The sequence below is a fragment of the Pholcus phalangioides genome, unplaced genomic scaffold, assembly GCF_987345545.1.
Source record: "Pholcus phalangioides strain wild (caught in Gottingen) unplaced genomic scaffold, Ppha-v1.0 ptg000012l_1, whole genome shotgun sequence".
Lineage (NCBI taxonomy): Eukaryota > Metazoa > Arthropoda > Arachnida > Araneae > Pholcidae > Pholcus > Pholcus phalangioides.
Genome location: NW_028301605.1, coordinates 10243294 through 10258964, shown reverse-complemented (window position 1 = coordinate 10258964; position 15671 = coordinate 10243294).

The following is a 15671-nucleotide window of genomic DNA, read 5'->3' as shown; positions in this document are numbered from 1 at the left end:
AATTTTTGCATAAGGTATTTTGATGTATGCGCTCAAGAATGATATGGAAAACAACAGTGTCACTCTAACAGTTACGGTTACAGTGAGAAAATTTCGAAAATATCAAATGGCAACACCAAGTTTTTTGTATTGGAATGCGATCTCCATACTGAAAAACACTAAATAGCGTTGGAATGGCACCTGTAGCACGAAAATCCCCGGAGCTAGGCAAGGAAAAAGTAAAAAGGACTTTGCCGTGCACCAGAGCATTAATGTTCGTTTCATTCGTCACAGTGTTTCTTCGGCTGAGATCCCAGCCTGATTAGTCCTCCACAAGGTCATGTGGAAAATTTGTGAAACACAATAAAATGCTTTATTTTATGCTGCTTCTCTGTCCTTATTGGTTGTCCTCACTTTTAGCCTATCTACCGCCGGTGATTTTCATGCTACAGTTGCCGTTCGAACGCTATTTAGGGTTTTTCACAATGGAGATCACATTCCAATACAAAAAACTTGGTGTTGCCATTTGATATTTTCGAAATTTTCTCACTGTAACCGTAACTGTTAGAGTGACACTGTTGTTTTCCATATCATTCTTGAGCGCATACATCAAAATACCTTATGCCAAAATTTCATTCAGTTTCTGTGAATGGTATGATAGTTACGGGCCCATATGTCGGGATAGTTTTTTTATAATCACCCTGTATATTTGGCATCCATATTTTCTGTAGGCATCTATTTTTCGATTCATTCTGCCTATTGTGGCCTTCGCATGTGTATTTAATGAAAATTCAGAATCCGTGAATTGTAAGTAAGAAAAATAACCGATAGAGATAATTCCAGCATCCATGAAAATTCAGAATAATTGAAACAAATAACTCCGGAATACTGATAAAAATTCAAAATTCTGTAAATGCAATAATTCCACAATCGATGCAAATTCAGAATTTATTGCAAAAAATAATTTCGAAATACTGATGGAAATTTTCAGAATTTATGAAGTATAAATTATTATTACGGAGCCCTTCTCCCTCCTATAAAATTCGGGGCCCGGTGCTACAGCACTTTCCGGACAACCCTGAGGGCGGCTCTGTCTAGACTGAATTGAAGACGTGGTTGCGGGAACCAGACAGCTCCAGTTTACTAAACTTCTCAGGACGGACAAAAAAAAACCCTTTAAAAATACTTATCGTTTTTTCTTAAATTTATCAAATTCGGGTATTAAATACTTTCTTATATCGCAGACCGGTTTTTCTTATTTTCATTGGGAAAAAAATGGATCCGTCTGGTTTTTTCCCATCCAGTTCTGGAATTCCGTGGCTAGACTTACTAATAAATAATCCGGATAGATAATCAAAAACTCTTTATAAACGCATTGAAACTGTGTTGTTACAAGAAGTAACCTGTAATAAGTTAATAGAAAAAAATCTAAAGAAATATTTTTAAAAAATCACGAGATTTCATTGATTTTTTAAAAAAAAAGACTACCAATATCACTTATAAAACAACAGTTATTATTACACTGTTCATTGACCCACTCCAAGGTACAGTAGACTCTCACTTATACGGCACATATCCAACAAGGGTGTGCCGGATTACCGAAACCTCCGGATTACTGGAAGTCAATTGAAAAAGCTAATTTAACACTTTAATTGGCAAGCATTGAAATGTCTAGAGGAGAAAAGTTCTTCTTTTTTGGAGGGAAGGGGGGTTATATTAAGCAAATGAAGTGCCCCGAATGACAAAAAATATGTATTGTCAATATTTAAAAATATGGGAAGTTGCACTTTCAGGCAGCACACTACATTTAAATGATTCATGTAGACTTGGATAGTACTATTTACTTCACCAAACCTGGCCAAATCGCTATATTACAATTTACCGCCATTAATGAGATGGGTTGGAAGTGAAGGCGCTGCCTATCGGTGGTCGCTGCTAGCTCGTTAGGATAAATATATTATGTATATCTCCTTCGGGTATCAACCTGTGACCGCGACAGCACGAGCATCTTAACCACGCCACTCGGGAGCGTCTTGGATATTCTTTATGGGCATTGTATAATATTTTATCAAGCGTATATATATTGTTTGTAATTGCATTTTTACTTGAGTTGCTGTATTTTTGAAATATATGACATCCATATTTTTATGGGCATCTTCTTTTTATCAGCCACCTCGTTGGGCATTTTGCCTGTTGTGGCGTTGTATTTGTATTTTTATTTGTACAGAAATGTCAGTTATTGAACAAAAAGATTAACCTTTTTGCTAATTGTATGAGGTACGAATAACTGGATACCAAGCGAAAAGATAATTATATTTCGCTTGGTGTCCAGTGTCATCTGTACTACAAATAGTTGTAATAAATCACACATGCACCTCGTCTATATTCCTCTGCGGAACCTCTAACGAATTGGTACATGTTGGAATGTGCGTGTACGTGTAGTGAAACCTGACGTGAAGTGTGTTTCTGTGTAATACTTGTTATGTGTAGTGCTGTCATTCACCAAGTATTTTTTGAACTATGAGTGAAATGTAATGTTTGAAGATTTTACCGTTGTAGGCCTGTTACAGTTCGTGCAATTGGCGGAGAGGTTCGTCGTTTTGTTCTACGTCGTAGCCATCTGGAGGCTAATTTCGTTACGAGCTGCTGCTGAGTTAGGAGTCTGTCTATTTCTCCTTCCCGTTCAGCATAAAGGAACACGGTGCTCTCAGGAAAGGAAGTGTCTGTCCTCTGTAATTTAATGGTGGAACACCGAAAAGTGCGAGGTTTGTGGTTCGATTCCCAACAGAAAAATGTGACTTTTCTTTCCAATTATTTTCGCTTGGTGTCCAGTCATCTGTTCTTCATGCCAGTTAATTGTTTGCCAACTTCCTTTTCTATCATTGTTGAAGAATGGATAACAATATATCTCCTCCACACACACGGCATTTCCCCTCAAAATTTAAGGGTTCAATATCGTTCTTGCTTGGCTTGTCAGGAAATAGAAGACGTGTAACGTAAACAAAAATATTTCAAACCTAAAACACACCTTAACTCTTAGCTGAGCTACTGATTATTCATGTGTGCAGTCACTAGTCAATAGTAAAGCACGCGTCTAGTAAATTAAAAATCATGGGGTGAGTGAAAGAGAAAACTGTTTCATTGAAATTGAAAAATGTTAAAAATAAACCACACAGATATAGCTCTGCAAAATTTTAATTATCTGGTTTTTGGCAAAATGATGTAGTGGCAAATTTTGATGATAGGAAGCCCTACAATCAATCAACTTCCACTGGTTGTCGAACGCAGGTCGATGTACCCGCTGCATACACACACGCATACAAGCACAAGAATGCGCTGCACGTATCTCAATCAGAATGTCGATTCTTCGAAGAAAATTCGAAAATAAAAACATGAGATACTCAAACAATTCTGTGTGGAATTCATGACGGAAAATATTTGAAAAAAAAAAAAAATGGACGGTTAAATCGTATAAAAATCGAATAAAATAACGAATTCATCAAAAAGAGTGAAAAAAAAAAGATTAAAATTTTATTGAATATACGGAACATGAACATTGACGTCATGATAATAATAAAAAAACCACCATAACATAGAAAGCAAAATAAAGAAACCGAAACATCAATTTAAGCTCTTATTACACGGAATGCCAGTCAAAAAGTGTTCCTCGGAGACCGGTAAAGGGTTTTATTTTATTTCCATTCATTTTTTTGGACCGTACGGAAAAGTAGAAGCCGGGGGAAAGAGAAGAAAATGCACGTGAAGGAACCCGATTTCAATTCGCTGCCGTCAACGGCAGATATTCAGACATTCATCAGGGCCAAAAAAACGAGTCAGGGAAAACAAAAAGAAAGAAAGAAGTCCAATCGATCAACGAAACCCCCCATTCCTTATGGTCGACATTGCAATGCCAATCCAATGGAGAGGAATCTGGAGGGGAAAGAAAACCGGGAATCGAACGAGAACATTACAGAGCTTTTAAGCCTCGGATTGAGGGTAATGCTTCTTACCCACGAATGCCACTAATTATTTACGATTGAATAGCCGATATATCGATCTAAGCATTTGCCTATCGGATTTTTTTTTCTGATTACGTAAAACATTTCACATTCACATTATCGATTTGGTGACCCGCGGCATGTTTATAGACTACTTTAGTAACCCGCGATATGGATCAAGATCGCTCGAACGGTCGCGACGCATTCACAGAGGCCACTCAAGTGGTCCGTGACACAAATGCGATAACTTGAATGACCCCCGGCATATTTCAAGATCACTTAGGTGACCTACGGTACAGTTTCAGATCATTTAAGTGGTCCCGCGATCCATCTCCGCGTCCGTCAAGTGGCCCGCGGCACATTTTCAGATATCTTTAGTCATCGCTTCCATTTACAGTAGCCTAATCCACAGTAATAGACATAAATGAAAGGAAATAAAGAATAGAATGAAAGAAAGAAATAGAATGGCACATTGCTGCAAATTCTCAGCACATTTGCAAATCATTCAAGTGGCCTTTCAGGTCACTTAAATGGCCCCGCGAGTGGTTTTGATACCCACGCACTCGCCTGAAATGAAAAACTCCGTGTATCTGTTCTTTTTTCCTTTGAGGGTTATTATACTGGATTGGATAAAAAGTTGAAGAATGATGTCTGAATCAAACTCATTATGGTAGCGAAGAAATTATGAATGTGGGTTTTGGATGGATATTGTTAAAAAATATGAATCAATGTATCACATGGTGACTGATCGAACGAGTGAGCGAGTGAGAAAGTTGAGTAAATATGCAATGCCCACTAATACGGTTGTGTTCACTGAAACAGTAATTTTCAGTTACAGAATCAAAACGTGCCTGAAACGAGTTTATAACCTTATATTATTTTTTATACCCGACAGTGAATACAGACGTTACTTATTCACTTGCCCGCTCACTGAACTGCTCATACATTTGCTCTGTCATTTACTTTCTTGTTCGAACAGTTGCTAACTGACATGATAATGCTATCGCACTAACTCCCTTTCGTTTATCTTCTCACTGGTTTCCTTGCTTACGCAGTTGCTCACTTGACAATCACTTTGTCGTTCACTCACTGGGCACTCATTCTGTCATCAACTCATTAGTTTGCTCGCTCTTTTATATACTCAATCACCTGGTCGTTCACTCTGTCACTCGCTCATTAACTAACTAGGTCGCACACTCAGTCGCAAACTCAATCAACAAGATACGCACTTACTCACCAGGTCGCTCATTCTGTCACAAACTCAATTAACAAGATACGCTCTTACTCACCAGCTCACTCAGTCTAACACTCGATCGCTCATCATGACGCTCATTCACTAGGTCACGCACTAGGTCACTTACTCTATCTCTAGGTCGCTCACTCTGTCACTCCCTCCCTCACTCACTAGTCTGCTCACATACCAACACCAACGACTCTGTCACTCCCTCACTCACTAATTTGCTCATTCACCAACACTAACCACTCTGTCACTTATTAACTCTAACAACTATTTACTGTCACACTCATTCGGTCATTCCTCGCTCACTTATTGGCTCAGTGACTCTCAGTGACTGGTGTCGAACTGTTGTCGGTGAATTTTTCCAGCGGTGAATTTTCCGTCGATGAATTGTTGTGTGTGTGCGCCGGTCAATTTTCCGTAATCCCTTTCCATGCGATGCTTACACAACTGTTTTCAGTGACGCCCCAAATCTTACCACTCATTGTCCGTCAAGACATCCATTCACTGTGTATCAGAAGAGGAGAAAAAACAACAACAACAACAACATTGAAAGAAATAATAGCAACTGAAAAAGGAAAAACAGGTACACAGACGACCTGTCGATCGGCACTTTAATTGAAAACGAAAACAGCAACAACAACAGGAGTTTTCGATTCTAAACGATGATCATCATCAATACGCAGGCTTTTGCCTGGTCCATTGTGCTTCCGATGATCACTTTGTTCGTTTCGGGGAATGTAATGAATATAATGACAAGCTCTCGGCACACGCGATTAAACACAGACCAGCATTTTGAATGGGGAAAGCCTATCACGTCCGAATATCATCGCATCAAGGAGGGAGCTCATGGCCTCCAATTCATTTACTTCGGAGCCGAACACAATAGGGGTTTTCTCCGCACACACATCTTTTAAAGAGAGGATTGGCTTAATTACATCGAGAGCTTTTGGGTATAAAAGCCTCGAAGGTCTAATAATATATATTTCTTTTTATCTTTTGGGGACGTAACAAAGAAGAAGGTTGTTTTGGAAATCATTTAGTTCTCCTGATGATCAATGCGCTTTCACTTATACTTACGTTCTTTTGTATTCGGCTTCGATGGCTCTGTGCCTCGTTGCCATCAATCCATCACTCGATTTCTGTTACTTTCGCTTTTCCCCGATCGTAAGAATTTGTGTACAAAAGAACAAAAAAAAACGTCCGATTGATGCGAATAAATATTGCTTCGTATTGTACTCAATGCGGTGATTGTTAATATATGTAGTAAGTACACACAAGGGTTTTTAAAGATTCTCAGGAAATGAGAAGAAATAAAAAATTTCGAATGGAGCGTTCAGTGATATCTGTGAATCAGTGGTTTTCCACCATGATATAGATCTGCCATCTTCAACCTGTCGCTCGTGAGCACCGTGGACCTCTTGGAAGCATCTTCATGCTCGTGACCGATTCCGTGCTCGCGAGCACTTGATCAATTAAACATCCTGTGGAAACTTCATCCAAGGATTATAACTATGCAGATTTCAGGTATATGTTCATGTCAAATTTGCCTTGAGGGTGGTCTTCGTTTGATGAATGGCACGATCGCGACCCAAGAAATGTTGAAAACCTCTACTACAGATGAATTGGAACGTCATAAAACATTCTTATAGCGTGGAAACAGAACGTTCTACGACATTCTCATTGCACGAAATGGAATAATGCGCGTTATCAAACATTTTGATTGGGTGAAAGGGAACATTGCATCAAACATTCTGATTGCATGAAAAGAAACAACGTTATCAAACAGATAAATGCAGGTGTCGGTTGATATGGTCGAAGTGATCAAAATTTTCAACGGGATGGGCAGGATAGACCATGAATTATTAATACGCCGTCAATTGACTGCTTTAACAAGGGTACACTAGTATCGATTGGTAAGGGTCTAAGTTATGGTATCACAGGGAATTTTTCTCTAATAGGGTTGTTAATAAATAGAATAGCTTACCCTTGGGGGGAGGTAGTAAATTCTAACACAATTTACACGTTTAAAAAGAAATACGATAATCATATTGCGGTAAATCGAGAAGCTATCTATACATAGATAAGACAACCATAAATATTTTAATAGGCATTTTACTACATTTTATCTTGTAGGTATAATTTCTAGTTTGTATGAGTGCACTTTTAATTGGGTTGCTGTATTTCAGACATATATGACATCCATATTTGTTATGGGCATCTTTTTCTGAGCAGTCGTTCACTCTGTCTATTATGGCTTTGCATTTCTGATTGAATGGAAACGTAACTACTTCATCAAACACTCCGATTGGATGGAAAGGGAACAACATCCGCAGCTATTCTGATTGCATGGAAAACGAGAGAACATTCTCGAACATTTTATTTGCATATACCGGAACCCATGGTATCAAATAGTTTGATTACATTACAGTATCACAATCAAGTATAACAAATTGGAACTAATCAGTCTAACACTCACCCTCTGCCCTGTTTACACCCTCAGGTAAACCAGTCATTGAAAATATTTTGATCCAAACCCAATAGAGCATCAAATAACTTATATTTCAAAGAAGAGTTTTATCAACTTGGCAATATAAACGCTCTTTCATTATTGGTATAAAATCAAAACAGAAACTCAAATAACGATATCCCATCTTATATTTTCGGAGTGACTTTTGAAAGGTCACATTTCGAAACCGACATGTTCACTAGAGAAATTTTTAATGTTAAATCAGGAAAGACACTCCTTTGCAAGACGTAAATGCATGCTGACACATGTATGTAGCTGTTATCTCTCTTTCGTTAGGTGTCGGAAAATCCAGATAGCTTTAGTTTCTTGTGGAAGGAACGTTTGAATTCAAGTACTCATTCTTGTATGAATTTATAAATAATGGTTTTATAAATATCATTTGATAATTTTTTTGCACTACGGTAATTTTCTGTACACGAGGGCTAATTAGACCGGGACTTACAATTTATTGCCGAACGGAATTATGCGAACGGAAGCCTTGCTTCTTTTTTTAACTCATGCATAGATTGATACGCTAACCTCTTGATGGGGAACTCACTGAGGTAGAAATCACTTTCTGTGGTCATATCGCCCTTTCTGTTGTACCCCTGTGTGAGGAAAGTTTCCTGACAAGGACGAACCGGGTATTGAACTCGCGACACCTCTAGACATCCTGTAGTACTTCAGGCGAGTATCTTATCGACCTGGGCTGCCCCGCGCCCTTTTATAAATAATTCCACGAAGTACGGTTCCATGTGCGCAGAGGGAAAAATTATTTTCCATTTCGACAAACGAAAAAAGGAGGGCTGATGAAAGAGTATACATATACGTACACCGGATTGGGATAAGAAAGGAATTGAAATAAATGGAGAATTTCTCAACCATTTGCGTTTGTAATGTCTCAGACGACATTGTTGTTATCAGCAGTAATCCAGACGAACTAGAATAAATGATACAAGAATTTGCAAAGTATTGAGGTGGTCTTGAAAATAATCTGCAAAAGACTAAAGTTATGTTCAACCCCTTCGCGTTGAAGAGGACAATCTTGCTCAACAACACAGAGATAGAAGAAGTAGAAAGCTATGTATACCTGGGGCAAGAAATTACCATGGACAACGGAATCATTAATGAAATAAACAGAAGGATCATGATTGGATGGAACACTTTTGGCAGTGTGTGCTACCAGCACTGACATATGGAGCTGAAACATGGACACTCACAATCAAGACGATGCAAAGGCTACAGACAACACAAAAGGAGCATGGAAAGATGTATGTTAGGCATCACAAGAAGAGACGGAAAACGAATCACTTGGATAGGATAATGAACCACACAAAAGTATATGATATCATGGAAAGAATTAAACGTTTCAAATGGAAATAGGCTGGACATATTGCAAGAAGACAGGGCAACAGATGGCAGGACACTAGTATTGTGGATTGGTACCCTCGTGGTATTAAACGTCAGAGAAGGTGTCCCCACGGAAGATGGATTGACGAGATTAGGAAAGTGGCTAGAGTCAACTGGATGGCTAAAGCATCAGCAGACAGAGCAAAATGGAAAACTTTAGAGGAGACCTTCATCCAGTAGTGGATTGAAAATTGTTGATGATGTGATACGTACACCGTACACAGTACATCTATGGGTGGTGGGAAAGTGAAAACAAATTAAAAACCCTAGATTTTCATAGCATGAAACGGAAGATTACGAAACATTCTTAATAGCATGAAAAAACATTATAAAGCATTCTTGAAGCTTGTGGGGCCTATTTTTATAGCATAAAACGGAATGTTATGTAAAACATTTTGATTGCATGAAGCGGAACAACATTATCAAACATTCCGATGGCATAAAACGGAACAACGCTAAACATTCTAATTGCATGAAATGCAACAATGCTATCAAACACTCTGATTGAATGGAAACAATCAAACCGATCACTCTTGCCCTGTCGTTCTGTTTGCACTCGAGTAATATATTGATTCAATAAAACATCAAACAAAATATGTTTCCAAAAACTATTCATAACTCTAAACATGAACGCGCTTCCACTATTCCGTATAAAATATAAAACAGGAACTTCAAATATAATAATTTTTATCTTCTATTAGGTGCCTGGTGAATAGTCACATTTCGAATCCGACATGTTCACTCGAGAAAACTTTGCAGTGTTGAACCCGAAAGATACTCTTAGAGAAGACATATACGCATATATGGTATATACACATGTATGCACTCATGTTATTGCTCTTTCTTCGAGTGCCGGAAAATCCATGTAGCTTTAGGTTGTTGTGGAGGGAACGTTTGAATACAGGTATTTCATTCTGGATTCGGGTTTTATAAATAGCTCCACGGAATAAAGTTCAATGTGAGCAGCGGAAAAATCCTTTTCCATTTCGACAAATAAGAAATTGAGAGCTTATAAAAGCATACATGTATGTATACAGCACATCTATGAGTGGTCGGAAAGTAAAACAAAAAAATAAATATCCTAGATCTTCGTAGCATGAAACAGAAAATTATGAACAATTCTAAATACCATAAAAAAACATTCTTATCGCTTGAAAAAAAACCCATTCTTGAAGCATGAAACGGAACGTTGTGTGGCGTATTTTTATAGCATGAAAAGGAATTTTGTGAAGCATTCTTATAGCATGAAACGGAATACTATAAATTATACAAAACCTTCTGAATGCATGAAGCGGAATGCTATAAAACATTCTGATTGCGTGAAACGGAACAACGCTGTCAAACATTCCGATTGCGTGAAACGGAACAACGCTGTCAAACATTCCGATTGCATTAGATACAACAATGTTATCAAACATTCCGATTGCATTAGATACAACAATGTTATCAAACATTACGATTGCATCAGATACAACAATGTTATCAAACATTCTGATTGAATGGAAACGATCAAACCGATCACTCTTCCCCTGTCGTTCTGTTTACACTCCAGTACGAAAATATATTGATTCAATTAAACAAAATATGTTTCCGAAAACTATTCGTAACTCTAAACACGTACATGATTACTCTAATCATAACTCTAAACGTAACTCTTCCACTATTCGTTATAAAATAAAAACAGGAACTTCAAGTATAATGATTTTTATCTTCTATTAGGTGCCAGGTGAATAGTCACATTTCGAATCTAACATGTTCACTCGAGAAAACTTTTCAGTGTTGAATCCGAAAGATACTCTTAGAGAAGACATATACGCATATATGTATGTACTCATGTTATTTCTCTTTATTCTGGTGTCGGAAAATCCAGGTAGCTTTAGGTTCTTGTGGAGGGGACGTTTGAATACAAGTACTCATTCTGGGTTCGGGTTTTATAAATAGTTCCACGGAATAAGGTTCAATGTGAGCAGCGGAGAAATCCTTTTCCATTTCGACAAACGAAAAGTGGAGAGCTGATAAAAGCATACATACACAGTACATCTATGGTTGGTGGGAATGGGAGAGAAAAAAAATCCTAGATCCTCATATTTCTCAGGAAATGAAAAGAAATAAAAATTTGGAATGGAGCGTTCAGTGATTTCTCTCTTCAGTGGTTTGCATTACTGAGAGAGAGGGTTTCTCTCTCTCTCTCTCTCTCTCTGCGATGTTCTTACCTCTATTTCTGTTGCAGAAAATTCATTTTTCATTTTCTTCTCCCGAGATAATCCTGTGAAATGGGAAAGAGGATTTCCGGGAGAATAGTGATCGAAATTCATAGATGGATGATTTTTCTCTCTCTTTCTGTATTTTTCTCTCCCGAAAAATACTAGATTGGTGGATAATTTATGGTTGATTCGGAGAAAAAGATTTCAAGACATGACATCCATTTCGATTTTTAATACACCGAAGTACCATTACTGGACTTTTCTCTCCCACAAACTGAGAGAAATTCAATTCATTTCATGAAATATTTTGAGATTTTTAAATTAAATACGTGTGATGTCATTTTATAAGTTCAGAAATTTTGAAATAAGGTATCGGAATACTGTTCTTAGCGATTTTCCACATAATGGTACTGGAACGAACTTTAATAGCACTTTTTGATGGAATTTATCTCAAAATAGTGAAACGTTAATAAATTAAATTTTGTTCTACCTATGCTATTTTTGAAAGAGCCATGTTTATGTTAAACTTTGAGTGAAAATCGTGTAATATTCGAAACACAATTGCAAAAAAAATTCTATGAATGAAATGTTTTGTTATATTCACAGTACATTCAGCTAGTAATAATACAAGTTATGAACTAAAATTTGAAGAATTAAATGGTATGCTCTTAAGTAGGGCCCAAATCTGTTGATGCACGTGTGAAATTTCTTGAAATTTCATATAACACATCGTGTATATAAAACACTGCAATTAGAGAAATACATGAGGTAGAACTTAGATTTTAGTTCATATCCTTAACAGAATATGACAAAATAGCATATTAAAATTTTGTAGTGATACAATTGGCAGATTTTTGAAATTCATGTTTCGAACAGAAAAGAAATCACGTTTTCAGCAAACAAGAACTTATGTTGCAAACAAAAAAATACTGCGAAAAAAAACGAAATAATGTTTCGAACAAAAAAGAAACCATGTTTTGGATAAAAAGAAACCATGTTTCTAACAAAACAGAAATCATGTTTCTGACAAAACAGAAATTATGTTTCTGACAAAACAGAAATTATGTTTCTAAAAAAAGAAATCATGTTTCTAATGAAAGAGAAATCATGCTTCGAACAAAAGAGAAATCATGTTTCCAACAAAAGAGAAATCATGTTTGTAAAAAAAGAGAAATGATGTTCCTAACAAAAGAAAAATCATGTTTCAACTACCTTTATTTCAATTAAACTTCAAATATAAAATTTTTCGTATAAAACACGTTTGAAATTTTTAGTCACAAATTAATCGGTGTGAAAACACATCCTAAAGTGGACGTATAGCCTCGGATCTAAACACCATATAAACAAAACAAAGATACCTGTTTTGGAAACACGAAATAAGGGACTTCCATAAAGAATAAAAATTGAAAAAAATACGATATTTTCTTCAAAAATGACGTTTTCAACATAGTCAGATACCTGAAATTGAATACGCGTAGTAAATATATGTTTTTTAAAAACATCAGAAAAATTAATTCTTAAAAATCAGAAATTTCAAATTAACCCTGATTTTCTAAGAAAATTTCATATATTCGAAAATATATTATACTTCCATTCGAATTTAGCTCTAATGTATCATTTTTTACCGAACAAAGAATAAATCTCCCATTATGAGATTGATAAAAACTGGAATAAACGTAGCAGCGTCAAGCCTTTTAACGAAATAATAGTTTCCCATTATTTTTATGTAAATATACAGAAATATGTTATTAGACAAGAAAACAAAACTATGTGAGATAGTAAACGGTTAATTGGGAACGTTACATTAACGCAAAACCAAATTTCCTAAAAATTAAGGTGCGGAAAAATTTGTTTTTCTTATAAGAGGTTACTTTAACACTTTTCTTTGAACATTTAATTTATATCATTAAATATTTTGATAATTGTTAATTGAATACGTGTGTGTTGTAATTTTTAAAATTCAAAAATAATTCAAATTCAATTTAATTCAAACATTGTCTTTATGAATCAGAAAAATATTTTGCTATTTTTATCGAAATTTATCTTACGTATGGTCCCGTGTATATGTTACTGTCAAAATCCTAAATTGGCCAGTTCGCGAAATAGCCGGCACAGTTGACCCGGCCAATGTCCGAAATTCGGGCTTTCGATGGGCTTTGGCCGGTCCCTATATATCGATCCCATGATTCGGTGTCATCGCTACGTTGGCGCATCTTTTTTTTTTTTTGGTGTTAATTATGGCAATTTATAATAAGCCATAGCTGACCATGACTATTATGGTCCGCTTTGGCAACCGTAACGGTCAATGGAATCTGATATTCATATCTTAGTAATCCATGTATAGGGATACATAGAGAACAGCATATGAAGTGCAGCCAAAGCACAGCGGAAGGCGGAAATTCCGACATTAGCAGGATCAATTGGGCCGACTAGTTCGGGAAGTGGTCAACTTCGTGCTTTGGCAGTAACATACAGGACGGGGAAAAAGTCCGTACTTTAAAAATTCATAAAAACCGGAAAAATAACGTAAATATAGAACAGTTTGCATGGATTAGGATCGCTAGGTCACGAGAATTTTTTGACGGGAAAAAATAACTCAAAACAGCCGATAGGTGGCGCTGTATACCGTACACAAGTCAAAGCAAAGATACGCAAATATATACGCAACATAATGCCTCGAAATCGTTTATTACAGCAGTATGCGTTCAACATGACCACCCCCCACAGAGGATAACGCATTGCAGGCGAGTTAAAAATCCAGAAACGGCCAGTGCAGTTTGACACGGTTTACAACGATTAACATGGTTGTGGATTAGGAGCGCAAGTTCCTATAACCGTCTCATATGCATATTTCCACCGAAGTCGCTCGTATCAGTGCTACCTATCGGGTTTTTTTTAGTTATTTTTTTCCCGGTTGAAAAAATTACCGTGACCCTAGCGATGCTAACCGTGCAAACCGTTTTTTATTTCGGTTATTTTTCCTCTTTTTATACATTTTGACAGTTTCTACGGACTTTTTGCCCACCCTATATATATATTACAATACTAATTGATTCCTTGTTGGCGTCATTTTTTGAGAGCTGGTGAAATTTGCGTGTTCAGAGGTTTATAAAATCGCAGCAAATGGATGAGATCGTGAATGAAATTCCAGGTAAAAGTTATTCAACTTTGTCAAGACTAAACAAGATTTGATCTGTTTATAGATATCATTAAAATCAAGACAAACTATATTCTATCATTTTAGCTAATTAAAGAATCCACTTAAATTAATTTAATCGCTGTGTTTATGAATCACTTGTATCAAAAAATATTCTGGTGGCACCAATATAGTATATCTCTTTTTCATAAAAGGAAATGTCATTTCTGAAATTTATAAAAATTCTTAAAATTAAAAATTTTGAATTAATATTGACTTTCTAAGAGAGATTCATCTTTCCGCGAAAATTATTCTTCTTTCCTCTGAATTTAGCCTTAATTGTATCTCATTTTTTTTGACCGAACTAAGATGAAATCTCCCGTTATGAGATTTTTCAGGAATATATTGGATAAAAAAATGAAATAAACGTAGCGTTAAGCTTTTAAACGAAATGATAGTACGCCATTTTTTTTTCATGGTAAAGATAGAGAAATAAGTTATTAGAAAAAATAACAAAAGTATGTGCGAGAGAGAGAGAGTAAACGGTGGGAATGTTACATTAACGCAGACAAACACCAAATTTCCTACAGATTAAGGTCAAGGAAGTTTTTCTTTTTAAGGGGAGGTTGTTTTAACACTGGCGTCGGTGGAGAAGAATTCGACAACACACATTAGAGAGCCGTTTTTATTTTATTCTCCTGGCAAAGATCCATCTGGCAGAAACGGCCGATCATCGTAAGGATCATCTAACTTCTGGAATGTTCCGTAAGTTTCTGGGGGGGGGGGGGGAACAACAACAAGAGATGGAAGTGAAAAAGATTACGGCGATGATATTTTTTATGTATATAAATATATTATATAAGTCTTCATTACTGAACTGAATTTAAGTTCGTAATGTGCTCGATTTTTCATGCGATGGACAATTAGATTGCTAGCGTGAGAAAAAATAAAGCATTGTTTGAATTGCAAGCTTCTGCTAGAAATGCTGCTACTCAATGTTGTGATTCGGGAATTTCAAAAAAGTTAAATTTTTTTTTTATTAGTTTTTAATGCAAATGTTTGCAATTTTGTTTTTAGCTTTAAGAAGAGATTAGTATTGGATTTTAATATTTGTGAATAATAGTTTAAAGGCTGTTAGTAGAATCTTCTTTAGGTTTATGAGGTCATATGTTCTTTTGGTTATGAGGTGCAGGCTATT